The sequence below is a fragment of the Calonectris borealis genome, chromosome 13, assembly GCF_964195595.1.
Source record: "Calonectris borealis chromosome 13, bCalBor7.hap1.2, whole genome shotgun sequence".
Taxonomy (NCBI): Eukaryota; Metazoa; Chordata; class Aves; order Procellariiformes; family Procellariidae; genus Calonectris; species Calonectris borealis.
This window is the reverse complement of record NC_134324.1, coordinates 18688317-18712431: the sequence shown is the minus strand read 5'-3', so window position 1 is coordinate 18712431 and position 24115 is coordinate 18688317. Positions and strand designations below refer to the sequence as shown.

The 24115-nt window shown below is 38.7% G+C and overlaps 1 protein-coding gene across 1 annotated transcript in view; it reads left to right on the top strand.

Moving 5' to 3' along the window:
• The first annotated feature begins 208 nt into the window (after nt 1-208).
• TENM1 (teneurin transmembrane protein 1) overlaps nt 209-24115 on the top strand; it is a 349960-nt gene continuing 326053 nt past the window's right edge. Inside the window, exons 1-2 of the mRNA XM_075162386.1 lie at nt 209-1422; nt 6304-6426. The gene's annotated coding sequence lies outside the window, so the exon portion shown is untranslated. The remainder of the gene's footprint in view (nt 1423-6303; nt 6427-24115) is intronic.

Genomic DNA, 24115 nt, shown 5'->3' with positions numbered 1-24115 from the left:
GGCATGGTACAGAGAAACTTGACTTTAGCTGGTCTATGCAGAAACTTGCAAAGAAATAACAGGAATTGTGAATTGCGCATTATTTTCCAGTGTGTTCCTGTTGCTGAATGCACAGGCTAAATAACGTAAATAACCACACCGATCTTAAGGAATTGATAGATATGCGTATGCAGTATGCATGTAAACTGAAACTAGGACGGCAACTGACTGATAAGCTGGGTCCAACCTTTCCCAGTTCCTTGGATTCTTCAGCACACTAAAATCTTTACAAGTAACTGCAGATGCAGATTTAGCTGTTCTGAAAAAGCAGTAATCACCTTTACGCCTTTGTATGTCCTCCTGAGGATACACAGTGTATACATGATAAAATTACAGAGATCATCACCAGAAGATGAAGTTCACCTGCACCAAGACCCGGGACTGTTAATGGAGGCGGCCACAGGAGATCCCCACGTTAATAAGCTCAGCTCGTGAAAGGAACGTGGTTGAAGCACCACCCACAAATAAACAGCTCTCTCCCAAGCCTTGATTCCACTATCACTTCCTCGGCAAGGTAAATTATTTAGAGGGAGGTATTCTGCGTTATTTCCAAACGCAGAGGAACGCCGGTGAGTTTTCCTCTTTCCTCCCTTTCCCGCGCACGTGAGAAGCCGTTGGCCAGCGCGGGCGCCTGTGCCCACGGGGCCGGGGCAGCTCCTCTCCCTCAGACGGGCGCAGCCGCCCCACCTCCGCGGCTACTTCTCGAACTCTGCCGAAAGCTTCTTGACTGACGGTTCAGTCTCCGCCGCCCTCCCTCTGCTCCCTCCCGCCTCGGTGCCGCCTCCGCCCGCGGGGCTGAGGGGGCAGCCCTGCCCGCCTTGCCCCGCGTCGCGCCCCCTCAGCTTTCGCCTCACAGCCCGCGGCGGCGGTCGGTGCGAGGCGACTTGAGGCGCGGCAGTCGGTAACGCGCCTGCGCAGATCTCCCGGGCATGCTCATTAACAGCAAAGGAGTCGAAAACGGAAAAAAAAAAGGAAAAAAAAAAAAAATCACCCTGAGAGCGAGCGGCGCTGCTGACACTACACCCGCCGGAGAGGAGCGGCAGCAGCAGCAGCAGCAGCGGCGGCGGCGGGGCTGCGCCGAGCCCGGCCCCGCTTCCCCTCGCGCCTTGGCTTCTCACAGCCTGACGCGCCGCCGCCGTTAGCTGCGGGTCGAGCCGCGGCAGCAGGAGCAGGCGCCGGCGCCGTCCCCTCAGCGGGACGGAGGGACCGGGGTGGGCTGCGGGGGAGCCGCGAGGCGCCGGCAGCGGCAATGTGGATTTATATTCGCCCGCGCCGCAGCCGCCGGGGAGCGGGGCGCGGGCACCGCACCTAGAGGCGATGGGAGAAGCCGTCGGCGGGGCTGAGGCGGAGCGCTGCTGAAAGTTCAGCCGGTGGCCGCGCTCGGTAAGTTTGCCAGGGAGGCGGGAGCGGCGCCGCGGGCGCCCGAACTTCGCCTCTCGCGGAGGGCGGCGGCGGGCGGCGACCGTGCCGGGGCGGCGAGGGGGTGCCCGGCCCCGCCGGGGGTGCCCTGCCCTGCCGGAGCGGGAGGCACCGGGCGCTTTGGGAGGGTTTTTTGTGGGTGCCACTGGGTGTGTACGTGCGCCTACATGTGTGCCGTCAGGCGGTGGAGCCTGGCGGGCGGACGCTGCCGGCAGACGCGTGGCTCCGAGGCGCTGTGTGCCGGTGTGCGGGCACCTCGCTGCAGGAGCCCGCTGCCGCTGCGCGTGTGAGGGGAGCTCGCGCCGTCGCCCGGCAGAGATGCTGCGTACGTAGCTGTGCATAGGGCTGAGGCATCGGCTCTCCGCGCGCCTATAGGGGGTCTCCTTCGCCCGCGGTTGCGGCGCGCTCGAGCGAGCGGACGGGGTGGTTGGCGCGGCGCGGGGCTCTGCCCGCCGGCGGGGGTGCTCTCGCCCTGGGTGGCAGCTGCTCTCGGTCGCCGGCTGCCGCCGCTGAGGCGAAGCGGAGCGGCGGCTCTCCGCGGGGTGCGGCGGCGGGGAAAGGCGGGGCGCGCTGCCGGGGGCCGCCGCCCGCCCCCGCGGGGCGCCCCGGCCCGGCGCTTGGCTCCGGCTCCGCGCTGGCGTTGCGGGAGCGCCCGGGCCGCTCACGTGAAGCGCCGCATCCCGGGTGCGCGCAGGGGTGAGATGGCTCTGTCGGGGCAGCGGCACCGCGCTCTCTCCCCGCTGCTGGATGGGGGCTGCCTTGTTCGTGACTGATTCTCAGACATAATCTGTTAAACGTATATTTAGTATATTCTCCTCCTACTGACTATGGGTTCTGGTAATCTCTAGTTTCAGGCAAGGCGTGTATATAGTCGTTATACTGCTCTGCTTCTGCTGCTTTCAACTGTTTTTTTCCTTAAATACCTTATAGCTATAGCCTGTGACTGACGCTTTAGGCTTGGCTGATGAATGCTTAGACTGGCCATTGATATGATTGTGGTAACGTAGAGAGGTCCCTGCTTCTTATTAACTGGATGATCTTACTGTGTTAAATGTCAACACGTTTACCTTAGCGGATGCGGGGTTTACATGTTCTAATTCTCAAATCAAAGGCAAGAACTTCTCCCCCCGCCCGTCCCCCCCCCCCTTCTTTGGCTTAAATATATGCTACCTTTTCAGACTGTATAATAACTAGTGATAGTCTTTCATTGATTGTGTTGGTAATATCCAAAGGTTGCAGATACCCATCTTGATTGTGCTGATGCTTCTCTGATAATTAACGAGTCAGATACACTGTACTATGGAAATAAATACCAGCTGTCCGTGTGGTGGGGCAAGCATCTCAAACATCTACTATATCTCTAAATGTTTTTGCAGTAATAAAACCCCGCCGCTCCTAGTGACTGTATTTTAGCTGTTAATTGTGAAGCTTAACGTAGAACAATTTGATACCTGAAGTATGGAATTCCTGATGTTGTTGAGAACACTTTGTGAATCACAAATAGCAAGGTACGCTGTGGTAGGGAAAGAGCTATCCATCAGAAAGTAAAACCCAGCCCAATAGTTTTCCTTCTTTCCTGTCCATAGTTTCTTTTCAAAGCTTATTTTATGCATGACTTGTAATGCTATGGGCTAATTTCAAAATACTTCTCCTCAGATGAAATACACGGCTGTTAATAAGCTAATTGCTGTTTTCCCTATAGATAGCATATATCGATGATATAAAGTCATCAGTAGTTGTTGATGTATTTTTAATGCAACTGTGTGTTTTGGGGGTTTTGGCTTGTTTCAAGAACTCAAATCTTAACAGCTTGGGGATTTAGGAACCTTTGTGGGTGTTGCCTTTTTTTTGTTATATCACAGTTTTGTTTCAAGGAATGATTAAAGTTTTCTGAATAACACGTTCCCAATAGGTTTTGTTCTATGAATGTCTGATCTTTAAAAAAAAAACCCAAGAAAACTACATTTCAAATACTTAAGTAAAAATCTTCTCTTTTAAAGAGAAAAGTGTCTTTCATTTGTCAAATTTTAAATATTTAAATGACAAGTATAAATCAAAAAATAGAAAATTCTTATTACAAGCAACGCTTAAGGATGTGGGAATGCAAATTACTACTCTTAACATTTCAAGTAGTCAGATGTGGAAGTAAATGAACATACTGTATTGATGGCTTATGTATAAAAAAGCCACTGAAATGTATTCAGAGTTCTATAAAAGCAGTGTCATGTGAGAAAAGATGTAGCAGAGGAAATCTATTATTACTCATTTGATGTGGTATTGTAATTTAAAATGATAGTTTTTAAAGCTGAAGAAATGACATGGTTGCTCACACATGTGCCTGTAGTCACGTGTGTATGGAGATACGCAACATTTTTGCTCTGCAGTAATGGCTTAGGAATAGGTAAGTGTATACTTTCTTCTTTTCATTGAGGTAGGAGATTCTGAGGATTGGCATTGATGTTAATTGGAGCAGGCAGAACATTATTTCAATGTGATTCATGAGGTCTAAATGGTATGAATTTAATTTTTAAATCATCTTAATCTGAAAAATGTAAGAAGAATAATGCTGCTTAATTTATCATTATCTCAGGGCTTTGTGGAAAACCAGTCTTCTCTATTTGGTTAGGAGTATTTTTTGTTCCCATTTTACAGACTGGGAGAATGGTATGCCCTTTCTTTGCTTCAGTCACAATGACTGGCAGTATCTCACAATGACTGTAGCAGGACTAGAGTTTAAAATGTTTTAGAGACCAAATATTAAATTGGTGATGGTGCTATATCTGAAATTCAGGAGTTTCTGATTTCACATCTACTTGCTCGTCTAGATTTGTCTGTTGATTACATTTCACGGTTTCAGCACAACTGAGTTAATGTTCAACACCGTATAACTGTAAAAAGTGTCAAGTCAAAGAGAGTTCGGTTGCACTGGCTACCTCTTGCTAACACATAACATTCTACATAGGTGTTATTGTGTAGTCAGTCCTTTGACAATACATTTAGGGCCAAATAAAGCTGAAAATAAGCAGTGGTCTTGGTGATGTAGTCTCTCTTAAACAGTCTCTCAGAGGTCTTAAGAACAGGATATGTTATGGCTGTCCTTTATGACTTATAGAAATATATACATTAAAAACATGAATTTTCTAATGGGAGCCTGTCTTTTCTAAAACTTCTTTCAGTAAAATATTGAGGATGCCCAAAAACTCAACTCTACAAAAACTTGCTAAATATCCAGTGGACTAATCTATACTGAGAAAACAAGTAACTTTCCTACTCTATTTCTGTTTTAACAGAATATTTCTGAAAGCTGATTAAAAGACACTTAAGCTACTTCTTTGGTTTTTTTAATACTGTTTCTCTACTCCAAATTTGAACTTCAGTATATTGAGTATATTATTGAAAATAAGTATTCCTTCTTTGTTTTCACTCTGTTGCACTGAACTGTTTTATTTTAATTTCTCTATTTAAAAGAACAAAAATCATATATATTTAATATTAATCTCCTTGGCCGAAGCTACTGTGTGAGGCTATTGTTGTACTGTTTTCTACTTTCTAGTACAGAATTCTCATTTCTGAACTTTAGAAAACAAGTAGTGTAAGATTGGAGGGAAAAGATCACTTCTAGTTAAATGTGTTGTCTATAAGTGTATTGAAAATGGGCTTAGCATTGGCTCGTTGCCAACAAGCATTGGCTGTTTTGAATTGGGCTTAGCACTGGTGTGTTGCTTTGGAAGCCTTCATTCAGCAGTGCTTATTTTCTGTAGCCTTAATAAGCAATTACTGCACTCTTCCAGTTCAGAGCCTGTTTTAAGTAGACAGTACTGCTTGTTCCAAATTATAGATGTATTTTTCTGGTTTGCCTGTAGGCTGTCGGCATTTTTGGTGTTTTGGTTTGTTTGTTTTTCTGAATGTAGACAGATATTTGCTAGGGGTTATGAAGAGTCCATAAACGCCTCTTTTTTTTTTTTTTTTTTTTTAGACAACGTATTTGGGGTTTTAGGTATAAAGTTCTGCTTTTATACAGCATATCAGTGTCTTACCTGTACATCTCTTTCTATCTATATGGACTTCAGTCTTAAATAACTGACAATATTCTGACATATTTTAAAGAATTCATATTTCCATTATTGAAATGTTGGGTTTTAAATCTGGAAAGGGTTGTAAGCAAATAGTCCCTTCTATAACTCTGTTTCAGGATTGTAGGTAGATTTGGAACACTGTTTTGGATGATATTTTCATGCAGTTGTTCTTGCATCATTTTCTGCTCTAAGGGATAATTGGTTTGTGCCTAATTTTGTTCATATGAATATTCATAGACTGCTACATGATGTTGGGGTTGCAGAGGAGTGTGTTTCATATCAAAGCAACTTTTAAAGAAACATCTACTAAAAGAGAGGTCTCTTGGGACTTAAGTGGTCATTAATGAAATACTGTCTGCAGTGTGTGCCTGTAGTATATTTGCCTGATCTGCCAAAGAGTTTCGTGTTCGCTCATATTATCTACAGAAACTTAGTGAGAACAGAGTAATTTAGGGGTCAAGATTCTTAGATAGATATGTGAACGTGACTGCGTTGACTTTGCTTTGAGTAGTGTATTGATAAGTTGACCACTCCTTTAAAGAGTACTGCAATTAAATAATACCATTACTTTAGTTTTTTTTTCTGATAAATCAGGGTGTTAATTATTGTAAACTGAAGTTTTTGGTTATCTAATAGAAGAACTTCAAGAAGTGGAACTTCGCAAGTTCCACTCATTTCCATGGTAATGGGTGGTGGACTGTTGTACTTGATAAGAGAATACAAACCTGGGAGATGGTTGACTGTCCTCCACTGTGTTTCCTCTTACCAGTGCTCTGATCCTATGGAAACTGTTTCCAAACGGTGGTAGCAACCAACAGCGGCGTGAGGAGTATGATGGTGCTTTCATTACTGGTTGGAGGAGTGAGAATTTCTTGGTCCGTTTTGTGTCCGGGTAAGAAAGATTCATGGAGGTTGTGTTGCTTATCTGAAACAACACAGATACCTTTTTTTGTTTGTTTGTTTTTAAAAGCAAGCAAGTAAACTACTTTTCTTGTAACACATTTTTGTTCCAAAAGACTCTCTTTCAGCTACTCTGATGTGTGATATGATTTTTCGGATTTAGCTGTGCAGCCCATTTTGTTTCTGAGTTCATTTCTTACACAAGACACTAGCCAGCTACTGGACTGGGGAGGCGTCACTGGGAAAGAGATTAATGCAGAAGAAGCATTGCTTGTTGCGGGCTTCCTGATGGTCTGGATAAAAACCTTCCTGCTTGTTCCTATAAGCCATCCTCAGCAGGAATATCTGTTACTCCTCATATACAAGTTTCTTCATTTAAATTGTGTCTTCCACACGTGTACCATGAACTATAGAGCCTTTCCCACCTCTGAAGACTATACTGCTTTCCGATGGACAGGTACTTCTGGTGCCCCTTTATTTCTTGCTCTGAACTACTGCTGTGTTTTTCTGACTTCGTTCTCTGCACCATTTACCAGTTTTTCCTATTCCGTTTCAGATTCCTCTTACTCCCACTTTTGCACAGCTCTTAGCCCTTCCTGTTGAGAGGCCTGCTTATGGGTCTTGTTCTTTCATAACCACCTGATGGGCTTTATAAACCATAAGAACTTAAATATCCCTCACCTTCTATACATCCAGGTTATAGATGCACCTATGAGCTGACTTTAATTTCTTCTCATTTTCCTCAGTTTCTTCCCTAGCTCTTTCCTCAGAGCTTGCAATTAATCCAAAAATTTGTCTGCTTTTCTGCAGAGCTCTGTATCATCATGTCGAGCCCTTTTGTTTCGTCAGGTCCAGCGGATTGAAATCCACACAGTTCTACTTTCAGCTGCTTTTTCACAACTTTGACCTTGCCCATCACCAGCTTCCCCTTAGAGTCTGTCCCAGAGGTAAGCCCTTCTCTACCATCTTTCCTCCATGTTTTTATCCAGATCTGAATATGGGAAGGAAATGCCACCCTTATTGCATTTTTTTCTGGGGAAGTGCCACATACCAGCTTCTCTGAAATTACATCAGTCTTGACTTGAGAACTCTATGGTTTTGCAAGCTTTAGTCTTTATTTCCCTTTCCCTCTTCTTTTTATTAGTACTTTGGCTGCTACAAGCAAATTCTATCCCACCCCTATAAAATACAAATCATTCTCTTTGATGTAGAGCCCACGCTGTGTCCTCCATTTAAAATAGCATTTAAATGCATATCTTAATATATTTCTGTTATTTACATTTGTATTATTAACTGCTTTTAAGCGACAAAGATCCGTTTGTAGACGTAGTGACTGGTATTGTTTCTTCTTCCTTCTTCTGTCTTCTTCTCCTTGTAGTATAGGTAGGCAGTTAGATACAAAAGAAAAACCACATAGGCGGAGTTTGCACCTGGATCTTTCCTAGCCTAGGACAAGATGGATTTTACAGCATGTAGGCTAGCTACTTTTATCAGCAAAGATGTCCTGGTTTTTTGTACAAAATAGAATTTTGGTCATTGAAGTTTTTAAGTTAATACATGGGAACTGTCTTGGATACAGCATATCTGCAAAACTTATTCTGTGTATTGTTGTAAAAGATGCCTCTTGCATTTGTCCAAATGATTTGGTGTGCGCAAATGGTCGTGTTCCTTATCTGCGCAATGTATTTTCATGCATGTTTGCTAGAACGTGAGAGCTAACCTCTATTACAATGTAATTATAGCATTATAACGTTCGGAGGTTTATAAACCCATTAGCTGTACTGTGGATTTCCATAAATTCCATACATTTCAATAAATCAGAGTCACCATGGAGTAAATGTCTTTAAAGAGTAAAGGAGTGAATCTTAGTAGTAAGCAACTATTTTGGTTATTAAAAAATCAGAAGATGCGGCATGTGAAGATGAGTGTGGGAACTTTACCACTGTCTGTTTTTTGAACCTTACAGTGCTGTTTTGAGAATTAATGTTTTGGTGATGCTTATTAAATAAAGCATTAATTGAGAGGAAATGGGTCAGTTTCTCATAGGTGTAAATAGATGTATTTCTACCGATGTGGCGTATGCAACTATATGCTGTATTTCCACTTACGTGGAAATATGCCACTGACTTCATCAGTGAAGTCATACCAAGTGGCTCAGCAGAGGATTTGATCCTGATTTGCTTGCCTAATTAACTGTTTGAGCAGGGAATGAGAGGGAAGGGATAAGATGTCTTTCATCTGAACTTTTGTAAATGTAGATGGATAGCTATCATTTCTATGACATGCTGTGCAATTTTATTATGTAACTAAAGCAGATTCTTATCTCTGCAGACATACTGGAAGGAAGAGTTAATATGAACATATTCAACTATAATTTAATTGTGCAACCTTTTAGTGTTCCATTAACACACTTTATTTAAAGTTACATTGTCTTTAGAAATGTTAGGTTAAATTGCCTGCTTAGATTAAGAGACTTTTAAGTCTATAAAGCACAATAATTTTACTTATGGTCAGCAGCTTTAGCAATCACCATAAAACATACCAATTGTTTTAATTTCAACAGACTAAGTTGTCAGTTGATAAGTAGTCAATAATAAGAAGAAATTGCATTTTAATGTTGCTTATATTCCGTTCATAATATTTTTGTAGTTGATTACGAGTTACAAAATTGAATTTTGGAATCACAAAGCGTATATGAGCTGTATTGAACTGCTCTGAGCAATTCATACTAAGCTTTCTAGAGTAACAGCTACAGACCATGAGAAATTGTTTTATATGTTGATGTTACCATTCCCAAATGCAAACGTGCAATGTACGTGAGAGATTACCATAAATTACTGTACTGCTATTTGAGACTTCATTTAAGTAATATATCAACAAGGTCAGTGCTATTAGCATTGGGTTTTTTGCTTGGCACTTTGCTTTTTTTTATGGTAAGCATGGGAGCTTCAGGGTTTTTCTGTTTTATGAGGTTTTTTAATAAAAATAAGTGGTAGAAATGAAGTAGGACTTATCTTATGCACTTAACTCCAGATAAGAGAAATAAGTGTTTAGTCCATATGCTGAAACCAGGGAAAGATGCCTCGTTTTTTCTCTTTTGTTTGTTTGGGTTTGTTTTGTACGTTTTGTTACTGATGTCTTCTCTATAGAATGTAAATATGGTCCAATATTTAAAGACATTATGGAGAGAGACAGGTGGGTTTGACATTCTATGTCCAATGCTACCTCTTTATCTTAGAATTGGGAATAGAACCAAAACCAGGAATGACTTGAAGTTTATTTCATGAGCAAATTAAGACGAAATCAGGACTGAGAAACACTACATTTGGTGATGTAAAATGAAAAATTCTAAAGCATTTTTTTAAATTTCTCTTAGCCAGTTTCTAAAGAAGAAACATTGTTTTGACATGAACAAAGAATGAAACAAATTGCCAAATTATGTCAAAATTTACAGATTTTTTTTATCAGTGCCAAACGACATTATTTGGTGATGAAACTATTCAGCTAAAAGATTGCCCAGCTCAGACTCCCAGCACTCTTTTGTGATAGCACACAATACAGCTTTAAAATTAATCTCCTAGGTATTAATATGTGTTTTATTCTTAGTACAAAATGTATTTATTGCCTTTATATGTATGTACATGAGCTGTTACCACATCTAATGTGTGGTAACCCGTGTGTGGTAATCTAATGGAACTGTAGCAAGCTATAGCTTGTAAATCAGCATCACAACAATTATCTTCAAGTAAACGTTTCTAAGCTTCTTGGGACCTAACTAACTGAAGCCAATCATAGAAGACTTAGGAAGTGGATATATTATAATCCTAAAAATATTTTAAAATGACTTAGTTATTGCTGTGAAATTGTTGATCGTTATAGTAAAAAAAAAAAAAAAGGAAAAGCCAGTGCTTCTGTGTGTGGTACCATTTATTTTTGCTGTGCAACTGAATTGTTGAGAGTGAGTTTTTTGTTTCATTTTTTTAAGTCTACTTTTTTTATTTTGAAATATTGCCCTTGAAATAATGAACAAGTGAAAACAGTTTGTTTTCATGAGACCAAACAGACTTTAATATAGTCTTGCTTCCTTTCTAAAGGCCCAGTCCTGATCCCACTGATTTGAGTTACAGGATCTTCTGCCTTTGAAATTAGTAAAAATAGGATAAAGTCAGACTGTAGTTTAGCAAAAATTGGCGTAAGCAATTTTACATATAGTAATATGTAGTTTTTTTAGCTTCTTTACTGCTTTAAAGTGGTAAATACATGAAGTACTGTAATACTTTTGCAGCTTTTATGTGGGTTAAGAAAAGGAGATGCAGTGTTTGCTTTGCTTGCCTTTAAAGTTCAATTATAATCCCAGTGTACAAACTTCAAATTTTCCAAGATTTTGTGCTCCTCTCATGAGGAGGTTCTCTTTTTTTTTTTTCCTACAACTTGCATATGTAAAACCCATGCAGAAGTTACCGATAAATACCACAATGTAAAAATAGCAAAGGGAATTTAATCCATTGTTGTTGATTTCAGTGTTTGACTATAGTCTTCTCTAATGAATAAACAAAAAAAATTGTTTTTTGACAAATTAGAATGTTTATTGTGGTTGGGGAAGTCATGTTGAAGCGAAGACTTGTGATGGCTTTGGTTCAGAAATAAAATACCATGTTTAGAAAATTTTTATTTTTGTTATGTGGAATCCTAGGTGGACACGTATTAAAGTGATGCTATTGTTCCCTTACAGAGGTTGATTTAGTCTTACGGTATATTGATACGGAAAAGTTATAGTGGGTTATCCAGTCTGTCATTCATTACCAGCACTACGTTTATGTGAATATGATGCTAGTTTGTAATTGATGTGGCTAAATGGAGATCCCTCTAGAGAACAAAGAGCTCTGATTCTAGCTTCAGTCTAGGTAGTATGCAAATCTATGAATCTGCGGTGACAGGCTAATCAACTAGCTACCACCGTATCAACCTTTCTGATAATTCTGCCAGACGAGCACTATATTGTTGAGTGCTTTTACATCTTCACAGTTGTTCAGTGATGCTCACCAAGAGTTCCATCTTCATTTTACTAGGTAGGTACTTATTTTGAAAGGTTGAGCGTCTTGCTGAAGCACTGATAAGTGACATATTCAAAGTTTATTAAAATCAGTTAGAGGTAGACTTGTCCCCCCGCCTCCCCCAACTTACCAGCTTGCTAACTAACTTTTTATTGTTTCTTGACCGAGGGTACAGCCTAGTAGTATTTGGCTGAGCTTTTACATATGCATGGAATTATTCCCTAGTACAGTTGTAGCGGGTTTTAGTAACTATGATGGAATTGTCAGTGGTGTCTGCCTTCTTCAAAATGAATATCCAACATGTTGTACCTTACTATTGTTCTGCTTTCCATGAGTCAAAAAATTAGCTAAGAAAGAGACATGAATGTGTGAAGTGTAAGTGGGTCTCCATGAATGAAATAAGAGGAAAAATTAAATGGTACTTCCACTGGAAGGAAAGTAAGATTTTGATGCTGCTTAAGTAAAAAGGCAATGCTGGTAATATTGTTATCTTGGCACTTTGGGTAAATCTATTCTTGAGAATCTCTTACTGCATTTCATGGTGAGGAGAGTATGCTTAAATGAACAGATTTCAATCCTCATTCATATTTGCCTATGGTTGAAACTACATAAATATTAATTCCTTTAAAAAAAATCTTTACTGGTAGGCTTAAAAATCAGTTCATGTGGATGAAGCTAATGTCTGCCATTGCTGTCTAACTTTAGAAAAGCTGTTTCTTTTTTATTTGTTGATGTTTAAGTGGGTTTTGTTTGTTTAAAGGTATTTGCTTGAAAGCCCTCATCCATCTTAAAATTTGATATAATATAATGTGGAAGTCTTTGTGTATAAATTATAGCTGCGGTTAGCATTATGTAACACAGTAATGTCACTAGTATTTATACTTGACAGGAGATGTAATTTAGATGCTTCTCTGCTTTTTTGAATAGCTTGTAGGTGTTACCTGTTCATCTAATTCATTATATTAAATGCCATTGGTTTTACCTTAATGTACCTTTAATAAATTTAAAAACCTGTTTGAGCCACAAAAAAAAGCACCAGAAATGTAACTTCAGTGGAAATTGAAATATTAATATCAGTGATACAGGGTTAACTAAATGTCAGGAAAAAATGCCATCGAGAGGATGAAAATGCTAATTCCTTTATTTGTAACTTCTACGTTGAGAGTAATTTCAAGGTGGTTTAAAAGCTGAAATGAGCCCTAAAATGTTGGGGAAAATGCATCCTAAAAATGCAGTTTGTAACTTAACTGTTGGTGTTACATTTGAACAGAAAATCTAAAGCACTTTCTTGAATAATAATGAAACGAGGCATAGAAATTAATCTCCATAAAAAGTCCCTGAGGGAAAAAAAGGCAGATGACTTTGAGAAGAGCATTCTGGTGTGCAGGGGGATGAGACATTTCTCATCTTCCTGTTGCTGAGTAGTCTTTATTTACTTACATGGAGTAAGTTTTGATACGCTTTTCCTTATTTTCTTGAGCCAAGGATGTTTGAATATGCCTGCCCTTTTCCTCAGAATGGGCGCATTAGTTGAATGCTGTTGTTTCCAGTCTAGCTGGATTCTGATTGTGTGTCAGTATGTAACTGGTATTTTCAAAGTTTCTCTGTTAGAGCTCCAGTTAGACTGAAAAAGAGGAAACTATTTTCCTTCCATGGTGGCAGAAACAGTTCACTTATCGATAGCACTAAAGCTTTGTCTATTCTGTGGCTTGCTCTTGAAGCTTCTATATTGAACTGAAGGAAAGTTAGAAATAAATGTGATGGTTAGATTCATCAGCTAGGAATGAGGATGGGATTTATTTTGGAGAACTGAGATGTAGAAGATTTACATATCCTCTGTTCTGAATATGGAACTTATTTGCACATTGGACTGATTGGATATTGAATGGAGCAGCTTCTGGAGTCCCATTTCGTATTAGCCGTGTAACCCTTTGTGCTTTCAGACTTAGAACTGTATCTGGAAATGCGATACTGGTAGTTGTCTTGTGTATATATATGCACATACTGTTACGCTAAACTTAGACCATATGCGTAAATTAACAAAAAAAATCAAGGTCCAAGAAATTAAATTAAAAGTGTGTTTATATCCTAATTCTCAGAAGTTGAATGCTAGAACATAGATGTCTATGTTGCCGATGTAAAAATTTGTCTTAAGTTTTCAGTGTCCAGAACTTTTCACAGACATACGATTCTATTGTGTTCTATCATTACTTGTTACTTCCATGCCATAAATCATCAAGCCAATACAAATAGGGCCCTTGAAGTGTCAGTCATTCCAGTCCCGTTCTTAATGAGTAACCATTGACATTTCAGTAAACATCATCATGTTGGATGCTAAATATACTGAATCTATTGTTATCAGATGGAGACAAGTTAAATTCTCATGTTTAAAAGAAATTACTCAAGGTCAAATACAGGAACGTTACAAGAGAAATGTGTATTGCCCGCTCCTCCTCCATGTGTGCTTTTGTTTGTAGATAAGTAAAGGACATTAAAACTTTCCAGTGTGGACCTATTCTTAAAAAACAAACGCTGTAAGCGTTACTTCATTGTAACATTTGCTGTCAATGTGCGAGGTATTTACAGGGTGAGCTAGTATCGGAGGATAATGACCAAGAATACAGCTGCGTCATGTCAGCCAGAGATGTCTAGCACCTTTATTACAGCTTAAAAATTTTGAACCATTTCTGCATAACTAATGTGGCATTAATGTGTTACAGTGACAAAGTGATAGTGTTGTGAAGCATAAACAATTCTAGTACAATGTGATGGTGGACTTCACACCAGAACATGAGAAGCAGCAGTAAATCAAAACCATGACTCTTCATATTTTAGTAATGTTTTTACCTTATTGATTGGAAGTGCAGTGTAAATAAAAGTCACACATTTTAGGTTAGCAGATCTTTTTCTTTGCTCATCATCTTGCTGATCAATGGCCCGATTTAGAAATAATAAAATATGTCTCTGACATCTGTTTGAAATAGATTGCTTAAATAGTGTGTGTTCAGCTTTTTTGTTTTGCTTTGCCTTTTTAACAGTGGGGATTACCGTACACCTAAGGGATAAGTGTAGAGCTGAAGATTAAATCACAAATGCAATGTAAATGCATCAAAACATTCTGCAAGCTTAAGCACCATATCAGTTAAAAATATTGCATTAAAAGAATATTAAGGATATGGCTTGTACTCCTAAATAAAGCTATTGAGAGCCCAATCTTTTGTACAAAAGGGCATGTTTATAGTACCAGGGTACCCTTAATAGTTGTCTTTCTTTCCAAATAAAACTGAATATTAAATTATCTGGATTATTTTTTTTTTATTATTGTATTCTATATATGCACTTTTCTGTATGTGAAAATGAAGACAGTACCTCTCTGGAGGAGTTTAAAATCAAGGCTGAATGCTTAGGACACATTATCTACCTCTAAAAATTAACCAAAACTGGCTACATCCTCAATAGGAAAAACCTCAACCAAGTAGCACTCCTCTATTGCATGTTATAATACAGTATGAAAAATATATTGTGGCCCTTTTTCCTAAGAGTTTGTAAGATAGTTTAAAAAAACAAGGGAAATAAAGCGGATGAGACTGAAGGAGTGAAAATCATGCAATGCAATCAAAGGGAAAATGCTCTTAGAAGAGTTACTATTTGATGTCTGTCCGCAGAGACCTCTACCTATTTCTTTTAATGTGATAGTATGATACCAGAGAAAAGCTGAGGGTTCAAGACTTCAGGTTGTGCATCATTTAGGGAAGATCTGGGGAGAAAGGTAAGGTGAGAAATAAATTGGAAGGGAAGGAAACCAGCTGCATTTGTAGGCGTGTGCAAAACTGAATATGCTCAAGGTGATTTGAAAATGGTGCAGAAGGAAGAGGAGAGGTGAAGTGGAGCAGGAAAACATAGCTGCATGACTGGAGCAGTAGAAAAGGCAGGAGGGTTTTGCTGCGGTGTTCCAGATAGGCTGCAGCAGGCAGATACGTTCTGCCTGTTTCCTGATGTCACTTGATAGAAAAGTGCTTTTGGCAGATCTGGACAATTCCAAATTTGCCTTGACTGATGTAATCAAACACTGAACTTCTTGTTTAAATATTTGTAGTGACATGTACATGCTTTTCTACTAGCTCTGGACTTGCGTTAGATTACAGCAAGGTCCTCTATAATTAACTTTTTGTATATTTTCTGTTTGTGTGAAATCCCACGGGAAGGTTCATGGCAACAGGGTCAGCAAAAACCTAAACTTGACAGCTTTTCTGGAACTAACATTGAATTGTGAGATCCATTGATAAATCAACTGTGAATCGCTCCAGCTTGAAGTTGTGTTTGTCTTTGTTCTCCTCTTTAGATTGGTTTCACTTTGTCTTGGATCTTCTACTTGCATTTAGGCATGACTAATTCTTGTAGTTTTTAAACAACTTTTTTATTCTGAGAAATGTTAGGAAACTTGAGGACAAAAGGGAAACTGGAGGGTTTTGGTTTTTTCTTCTTTTGTTCGCTGGAACATCATTAGTATATGTGTACATGTGTGTGCGTGTAAGTATTTTGTAAAAAAACTTCAGATTTGGGAGGTATTTAGGAAAGTATTCCCAGTTTTCCACCAGAAAAGAAAGCAATCTCCTTGGGCTGAAAAGAAAGGGCACTGATGGCTCACCTGTGTGCTCTGTGGTTCAGGTTGTCTTCTGTGGAACAAGGCTTGAGAGTTCCTGAGTCTCTTTGTTGTGTCCTGTTGGAGTGAAAACTATAAAGGCATGTTGGACACCTTATCCATCCTAACCTTGACCACTGAGATTGCTGTGATTTCTAAGGGGAAACTGTGTTTTGGTGTGCAGGGTGTTTGTTTGTTTTAAATGCACTATGACCTGCTCCACAGGTTTCATGTGAAGAGCATGAGGGAGCTGAAGGAGGACAGCAAATCTGTTACCAACTTTCTGCATTATTATTTGGAACATGAGTTCGTGACTAAATGATGGTAGTCCTTAGAAAAAATGTATTAATAGGAGTCTTAGGAGTGACAAAGTTTGAAATAATTTAGAAGTGGAAATGAGGGATTTTTCAAATAGAGCTACACTCCAGTAAATCTGTTTATCTACTATAAACTGATAGCCAGAAACAATTTAAATAATCCTTTCCTATGCTGAAGATGGGTGAGATCAATTCAAGGCTATCATGCCCTGAATTTGCAGACAGCTCATTGTAATTAAGAAATAAACTTCGAAGTTGTTCTCTTGATTTTTCTCTGATGCCTTGCCTGGGGGTCAGAAATGTGTTCTTGATGCCTGCTGTCTACAGGCACTAGAAGACTTCAATAGCATTGCACCTATTAACAGAAGTTGTTTGTTTGCATTTATGCAAAATTCCCCTCCAAAACTGATTTAGTGTTCCAGCACAAAAGGGCTGTGGGATTACAAGACTGTTAATAGATGAGATGATGACTATATGTACCATGAAGATGATTATGACCATAGGAAACTTGTATCAAAATTGCTTTAGGACATAATTGAATCGTATGGAAACTTTTAAAAGGTTATTTCCTTAAACTGTTAACAAAACTTGTCTTCTGTTATGTCTTCAGCTCCTAGGGACAAAAACTTAAGTATGGTATCTGCTTTGTCTGCAGAATAAAACAGGAGCTCTCCTCCTAATCGTTATCCTGGGAGCTGAACATCCTGTTACATTTGAGTAAAAATGCATGGTTCATTACTGATGGGAAAACAGAACTGTCTCTACCATAGTGATTCAAATAGACCTCTCTGTTAAATAGCACTTATTAAAAACTGTGACCATTTAAAGGAATTACTATTTTAGCCCTTTTTAAATGTTTTGATGTTTTTCTTTACACTGGATGAGGTTTGTATATTAAAAAAGAAGGGCAGAAAAGGACATTTTCAGAAAGATTATGTTTCTGGGGAAGCATACAGGTAAAATTGGACAGTAGATGAGCTGTATAGGCCTAAGGGACAATGATAACAGAATTAGTAGAAATAAAGATTTGTTGTTTCCTGCTTGCTGAAATAATTCATCTGTTTTGGGGAATGTGTAGATGATACTCCCTGAAGTGCAATTTGTTGTGTCCAATTTCTGAGCATTCCCAGATTATATCCAAATTAACTTTTACCCTCCTGGTAAACATAGTTAATGGGGGAAATAAAACAGCACTGTGTTATCTGCCTCTGCTACTTGGTCTTAGAAGTCTGTGAGAGATGTTCCACTTGCCTCTGAAGGTGCATTGCCCTCTCTCCAGCGTGCAGGACTGTTCTTCCCTCTTGGGTGCCTGTTTCTCCGCTCCTCTCCAGTTCTTCCTTCCCCTCACATGTCTGCCAGTGCTGTTTGGGAGGATCCCTTAAGTCCTCTTAAGTGGATAGCTAGCATTGGCAGAGTAAAATAGGTCTAAACGAAGAGTCATTGGGCAGATTTTTCTAGCACAGGAACAGATTCTGAGGTTGCTGGATTGTAAAGCTTCATCAGGCGCCTGTTGCTCGTTCGTATATAGGCAACTGTGCGCTGCTTAGGTTTTTATCCTTCTAGGTTTTCAAAGCAGTAAAGCTTACTTAAAGCTATCCTCAGTCCATGATTTTTCTATTACATGGAATCTTTGTTTATAAACAGAGCAAAAGAAACATAAAAGCTCTCTAGAAGTTTTAAGCTCTTGGGGCAACTTGTCAACCTTTCCAAGAAGATTGCGGGTGAAGGGGGAATTATTTTTAGAACCAGAGATCTGCATTGCCAAGTAGGCATCCAGTTCTGCATTTTTTTAGTTATGACTAAAAGACTAAAGATATCCCTTTTAGTTCTTTCTCCTGACATTTCCTGAACAGCTTTGAACTATTAGATGAAGTTCTTTGCTACAGGCGAACCGTTTCAGTTTTACATGAGTAAGGGGATAATAATATCAGGATCAGATGTAGGATTTTCCATACCAGATCAAAAAAATAGGTGATCTAGTTTGGTGTAGTGCTTCTGGACTGCAGTTATCTAACAGCGGTGACAGGCACTCATAAACAAGAAACATTGTTTTGACTTAAGATACTTTTCAGTTGACTGTAAAGATGGTGACAGACCCAGGAGGGCTTAGTTTAGTATACAAGTCCTGTTGTTAATATACCTCTGATCTGAACAAACATATATTTATAGAGTACAAATACATATATTTGGAGAATGTATCTCTAAATAAATGAGCATTTATTTAAATGATTATTTTAAGGATGGATATCATTAGCTAAAGAATGTAATTCTCCTAGAGATGAGTGCTTTTTAATGAATGGTATTCAAGATGACAATTGTCAATTTGAATTCTGGATACTGTTGACTTGCCTGGAGTTTTGTCTCACTGAAAAATTAATTAAAATCAGTTCATTCTTCCTTTGCAGTCGTATAGACAAAGGAATTTCAAAGGATGTCAGATAAAAATTGTTTCCATAGTAAAAGATTCTAAGCTGTTTGTAGAATGAATGAAAGGAACTTAGCAACGAGTGGTTCTGAATATTAAAAAAAAAAAAAAGAAAAAGAAAAAAAGACTTGGAATTTGGTTGCTGCGCAACAATTTCACCTTTTCTTCAATTTGCCTAATGGAACTGAAGCCATAATTTGTAATGATAAGGTGACTGACTGGGATTTAAAGCCCCTTTTCTGAAAGAATTTTGAAGGTGAGTCTTACTTGCATGGTTCTTGAGGCAATGGACTTTCAGCCTTTTATTTTTACATATAAGAATGTCGATATATTTTTCAGGTTTGGATAAGAGGAAGAAATAAGGATTTGTAGCCTTCAGCCACAGAGTTGTAACTCATCTGGGAGGTATACTAAAGGAATAGCCATTAATTTCCACAGGCCTTAGTACCACATTTGTTTATTACGTGATGTGCAACATATTGCAACTCACAGTTCTCATATCTGTGTAAATTAAAAAAAAAAAAAAAAGAAAGAAAAAGGCATTGAATTAACTTTAGAAATATACAAGAGAACTTCTGCTTTGTGTTTTGAGGGCCACTGACACAACTCCTGTTATTTTTCTTCAGCACCTAATATTTTGCACGCTATGCAGAAAATACTTCTGTGCCAAAACTTAAGCTTATGTTACTGAATATTTACTTCAGAGGAAGTATCCAGCAGGAAGTGCTGGTTGCATACCTCTGCCATCATCAACAGAATTTGCTGCTGTTTCCCAATGTATTATTTTGACTGTTTATTAAATTATTTATGTAGTTAATTTTAAAAGGATGAATTGCTAATTGCTGTTTCATGCATTGCTGGGATTTGCAGTTCTGAGATTTGCCCAGCTACCTTGGCTTACCGTTTGGCAAGATATACTCCATTTTGTGATTTGTCCCTTCTGGCACTGCTGTTAGTATTTGCAAATCTTGTAGATGGAATTCCTTCTTCATTGCTACTTATTAGAGAGCTGTGTTGCTTTATTAACAGTAATATTTTGCATTTCCATCTGTGGCAACTTTTCTTTGGTAAGCTCAGTGTTCTTTATAAATGCTAATGAGTTGCTGGAGTGCTCAGAATTTGAACTGGATGCCAGTCATATTGTAATGTGCAAGTTGCTTATGGAAGGGCTAAGGCACCAAGAGGCTAGTGGGAATTAGGCACCTATGGGCCTTAAAAATAAACTGTTTTTAAATGCCTTGTTTAAGAATTTCAGAAAAGGCTAGGAAAGGCTTCAAATATAACTCATATCTTTTTAGTCACGGGCTAACTTTCCTATTAACAGAAAGGTTTCCCAGTGGAAGACCGGGGAGGTCTGTAAAACTTCGTTCTTGTTTTTTTCATATGTAAAGAAGTTTGTATTTCAGTACTCAAACAGCATATCCATAGGCGCTGAATATACATCCTGCTAGTAAGTAGTAAAAATTAGTGATCATAAAGTGAAACTGTGTGTACTTTGATACACTTAACATGAGTAATGTAGTTGGCATTGGTACTGAATCAAGCGCAGTATTACTGTGAAATGATTGATATGTTGCTTTTATAACAACACAACAGCTGAAGTGATTTTTCAGCATCATTTAGAAATGGATAGAGACTTTATTTTCAGTTGTCATAATATTCCACTTTAAAATAAATGTACTACCCAACAATGATAAATGTAATTTGTACTCTCTTTTTGAATCATCTTGGTATTATTTTTATGTATTGCTTGTGCTCTAAGCTCCATCATAAAAATGAACTTTTACTTGCTTTATACTTTGCCTTTTAATTTGGGCAAACTTTTGTGTTGCGTGTTGAACAGTACAGTTTGTTGGTTAGTAGGTATAGTGTGCAAGAATAACTAATGCCAAATTATATTGGGTGTCTGATTTTTAATAGTGTATTTTGTGTTTTGTTGAGTTATAGTATCACTAAGAACCATTAGCTGTAAATCAGTAAACATTAAAAGAAATCTAGAGACTTTAGTTTTGGGCTCCGTAACTCTCTGAAATGTTACCCAAGGTATTTGCCTGGTATCCTTCTAAATTGAGGCATAGGCAAACTAGCACAAAAATTACTTAGGACTAACACAGATCATCAGAAGTCTGACATCAATTTCTTCATTCAATCTACAGTGACAGTTTTTTAGGGACACCTTTGTTAACTCTTTCTGCAGACTCCAGAGAGGCTAGTATAATTGTTGCTTTGAAAGTCAGGTCTTGGACTTAAGCTTGTGAGCAGAGAGAAACTTCATATTTAGGAAAAAAAATCAAGGTTATCAAGGCTAGGAGGCAGAGAACAACGGCACTGCACTTATCCTGGCTAGCCTGGCAGGACGGAAGTTAACTACCTTGGGCAAGGTATTTCATAAGAGAGTGCATACACTTCTCCATACCAAATAATTGAGGATTTAGGAATTATCATTTTCCCACAAGGTATATCTGTTTCCTGTGACTTTCTTTTCCCCTTCTTTGCTGTATAAATTATAGCGATTAGGTAGTAGATATTTGGGTGACATGGAAGGAAAGAGTTTTTACTTTTCCTGCTCCCTCACCCAAACCTCATTTTTCTGATTCTTTCTGTAGAGATAATCTAGTCCATTGTCCATTCTGAGCCTCTCTTTACAACTCTAAAGGCTTAAATTTTAGCAAAACAGTGTTTTCATATGGGCTTTCATTTCTATTTCCTGATTTTTGTGGAAGAAGAATGTAACATAACAGACTTCTTTTAGGCTGAAAAGAAAATATAGTTTTATGTACATCTTAAATGTAGGTATTACTTTTTCCTAAAGTGGAGAAAGGATTCATTTACACGAGGCTAAATGTGGTTTAAAAGAGGAGAGGGAATTTCCTAATTAAACTTTTGTTACCGCTTGCATGTTAGAACTGAGTGTATGAACGTAAATGCAAAGCAGTTGTCATCTTCTATGCTGAAATTCCTAAATTTTTTAAAAAGTTGCTAAAGAGGTAAATATTTGGTTCTGTTTTCTGGCAGGATTTGGGGGGGAGACACTGGCTGACTTCTAATTAGAAAAAGCCCTCCTACAGAACTGTAAAAGGTATTCTTAGTCTTGATCAGCTTTTAATTTTACATTATGCAAGTGACAATGGCCCACGTTCTCATTAGCCTTCTGCTTGTTTGCTTATAAGCATCTCTCAGCTCATATTCCTTTCCATCTTGTGTGAGAAATAATACCCTTTTTCTACAAGGAGATTACTAGTACTTTTTTCACATTTGGTGTTTGTTTCCTTTTTTGTTTCATAAAATTAGTTAAAGGCAAGATTAACTTTGTAGTGAACCTTCCTTTTTCTGCCAACATTTTTTTTTCCACCTATACTGTAAAAATTAAGAGCAGTTTTATGCAGCGTTTCATGGATGGATTAGGATTCTTACAGTGATTCCTGTTTTCTTTGTGCACATCTGTTAGATGTATGGCTGCTAAGATTTTTACTTACCTCTTAGTCTACTACTGCTATAGCTGTAGTAGACCTCAATGACAATTACAGTTTGAATTTTAGTCTTGGAGTCAGGGAAAGTATTTGGGTACTTTGGTCTCATGAAAAGCAAATTCTCCAAAACGTACCTATCTTAGATATTGCAAGCAGCTGCTTTTGTTCTATCCCTATTTTCAGGAGTTTTTGCTTTCAGGGCACTGGATTGCCCATATGGAAAGAGTTCTTATGCATGAGTAAATACGCATGGATGCTCATTCACAAACATACCTGCACACACACACAATTAGTGTGCCGGTATGGATGGGTCAGGTTGGACGGGGCTCTGAGCAACCTGATCTAGTTGAAGATGTCCCTGCTCCTTGCAGGGGGGTTGGACTAGATGACCTCTGAAGGTCCCTTCCAACCCAAACCATTCCATGATTCTATGATTTTTTTAACATCTATCTGCATTTAACTATTCTATGTCAAAGCTGATGAAAAAACATGGTGGAACAATTTTTTTTTATAAAACCAAAAACCACAAACCCTATTCCATAACTATCATAATCCCACAGTATGAATAAAATATCCATAAATGACTAAATGAAATCCCAGTGCTGTTTCTTACCGTTTGTGTAGAACTCTTGAGAAGGACTGGAAATCTGGCAGTAGTATTATGAGTGTTCTTAGGTACACTTTCAGCTCTGTCTCAGAGCTCTGATTAAGTGAAACACCTTAATATGCAAATTCAGTCTTGAATGGTTGAGTTAAATTACATTGTGTTTAATTTTATCTTTAAAATCAAGCTTATTGAAAATTTGTAAATACGGTGCTGCATAAGACACTAATACACTAGCAGTTTTAGAGAGAGATTTAGAATTGTTTGCTTTTTGAGAGGAAAATATTGTGACAGCTGTGCTTAAACATGTTTTATGTGCTTAAAACTTTTTAAGGCAGAGTTAGAGGGGAAAAAAACCCAAGAGATGCCCTAAAACAGCAGTTGGAAATTAGTTCAGAGGAAGCTGAGACAGCTCTTTGAAGCTGTAAAGATGTAAATTAAATATTGCCCCAGCTCTTTAGGTTTTCCTGTAATTATTTGGGAATTCCAAATTTAATAGTTTTATTTTTCTAAGAGTAGACGGGCTCTGTGTATGTGGACTTGTATACGTGTGGTGCCTTCAAGCCTTTCAAGTGTTTGTGTATCAAATGAATTGTATTAAAATTACAGTTTTCAGAGAACTCCAATTCATTTTCCACGCCTCATCCCCCAACTTCCAAACATGCACCATATAAATACCTTGTCCTTTGTCAATACTTGCAGCTGTCCTTAAAGTGACAAAGAGAGTAACTGATGATCATTTGTTTCTGGTGAATTCCTCTTCCCGCTTTGAGGGGGAATGTCTCATTAATAGAAACAACAAAAAATGTGTTTTACTTGCCATAAAATGCTCAGTATTTCAGGACTGTGTGCTAAAGCTCCATCTCTGCTTCCTCTGTGCTAGTTTTCAGTTTTTGTTTTAGTCTGTCTCTTGGTTTCTTTTTTATAACTCTGTCTTGAAAAGCAGTATCTCAGCCCATGTTTATGCAGAGAAGAGACTCATGAAACCTGTATTACCCCTCGGTAATTGGTGTGAAGACCTGGTAATTGCTTCATTTTGTAGATATCTTCCCACATAGAGAGTCTGAATTCTTTCTGCCATTGAGCCTGAGAATCTGCTTTGTTCATTGAGATTTTTGCTTTGAAGTTTGTAATTTGACTTTATATGGAAAGACCAGTGGTAAGTCTTG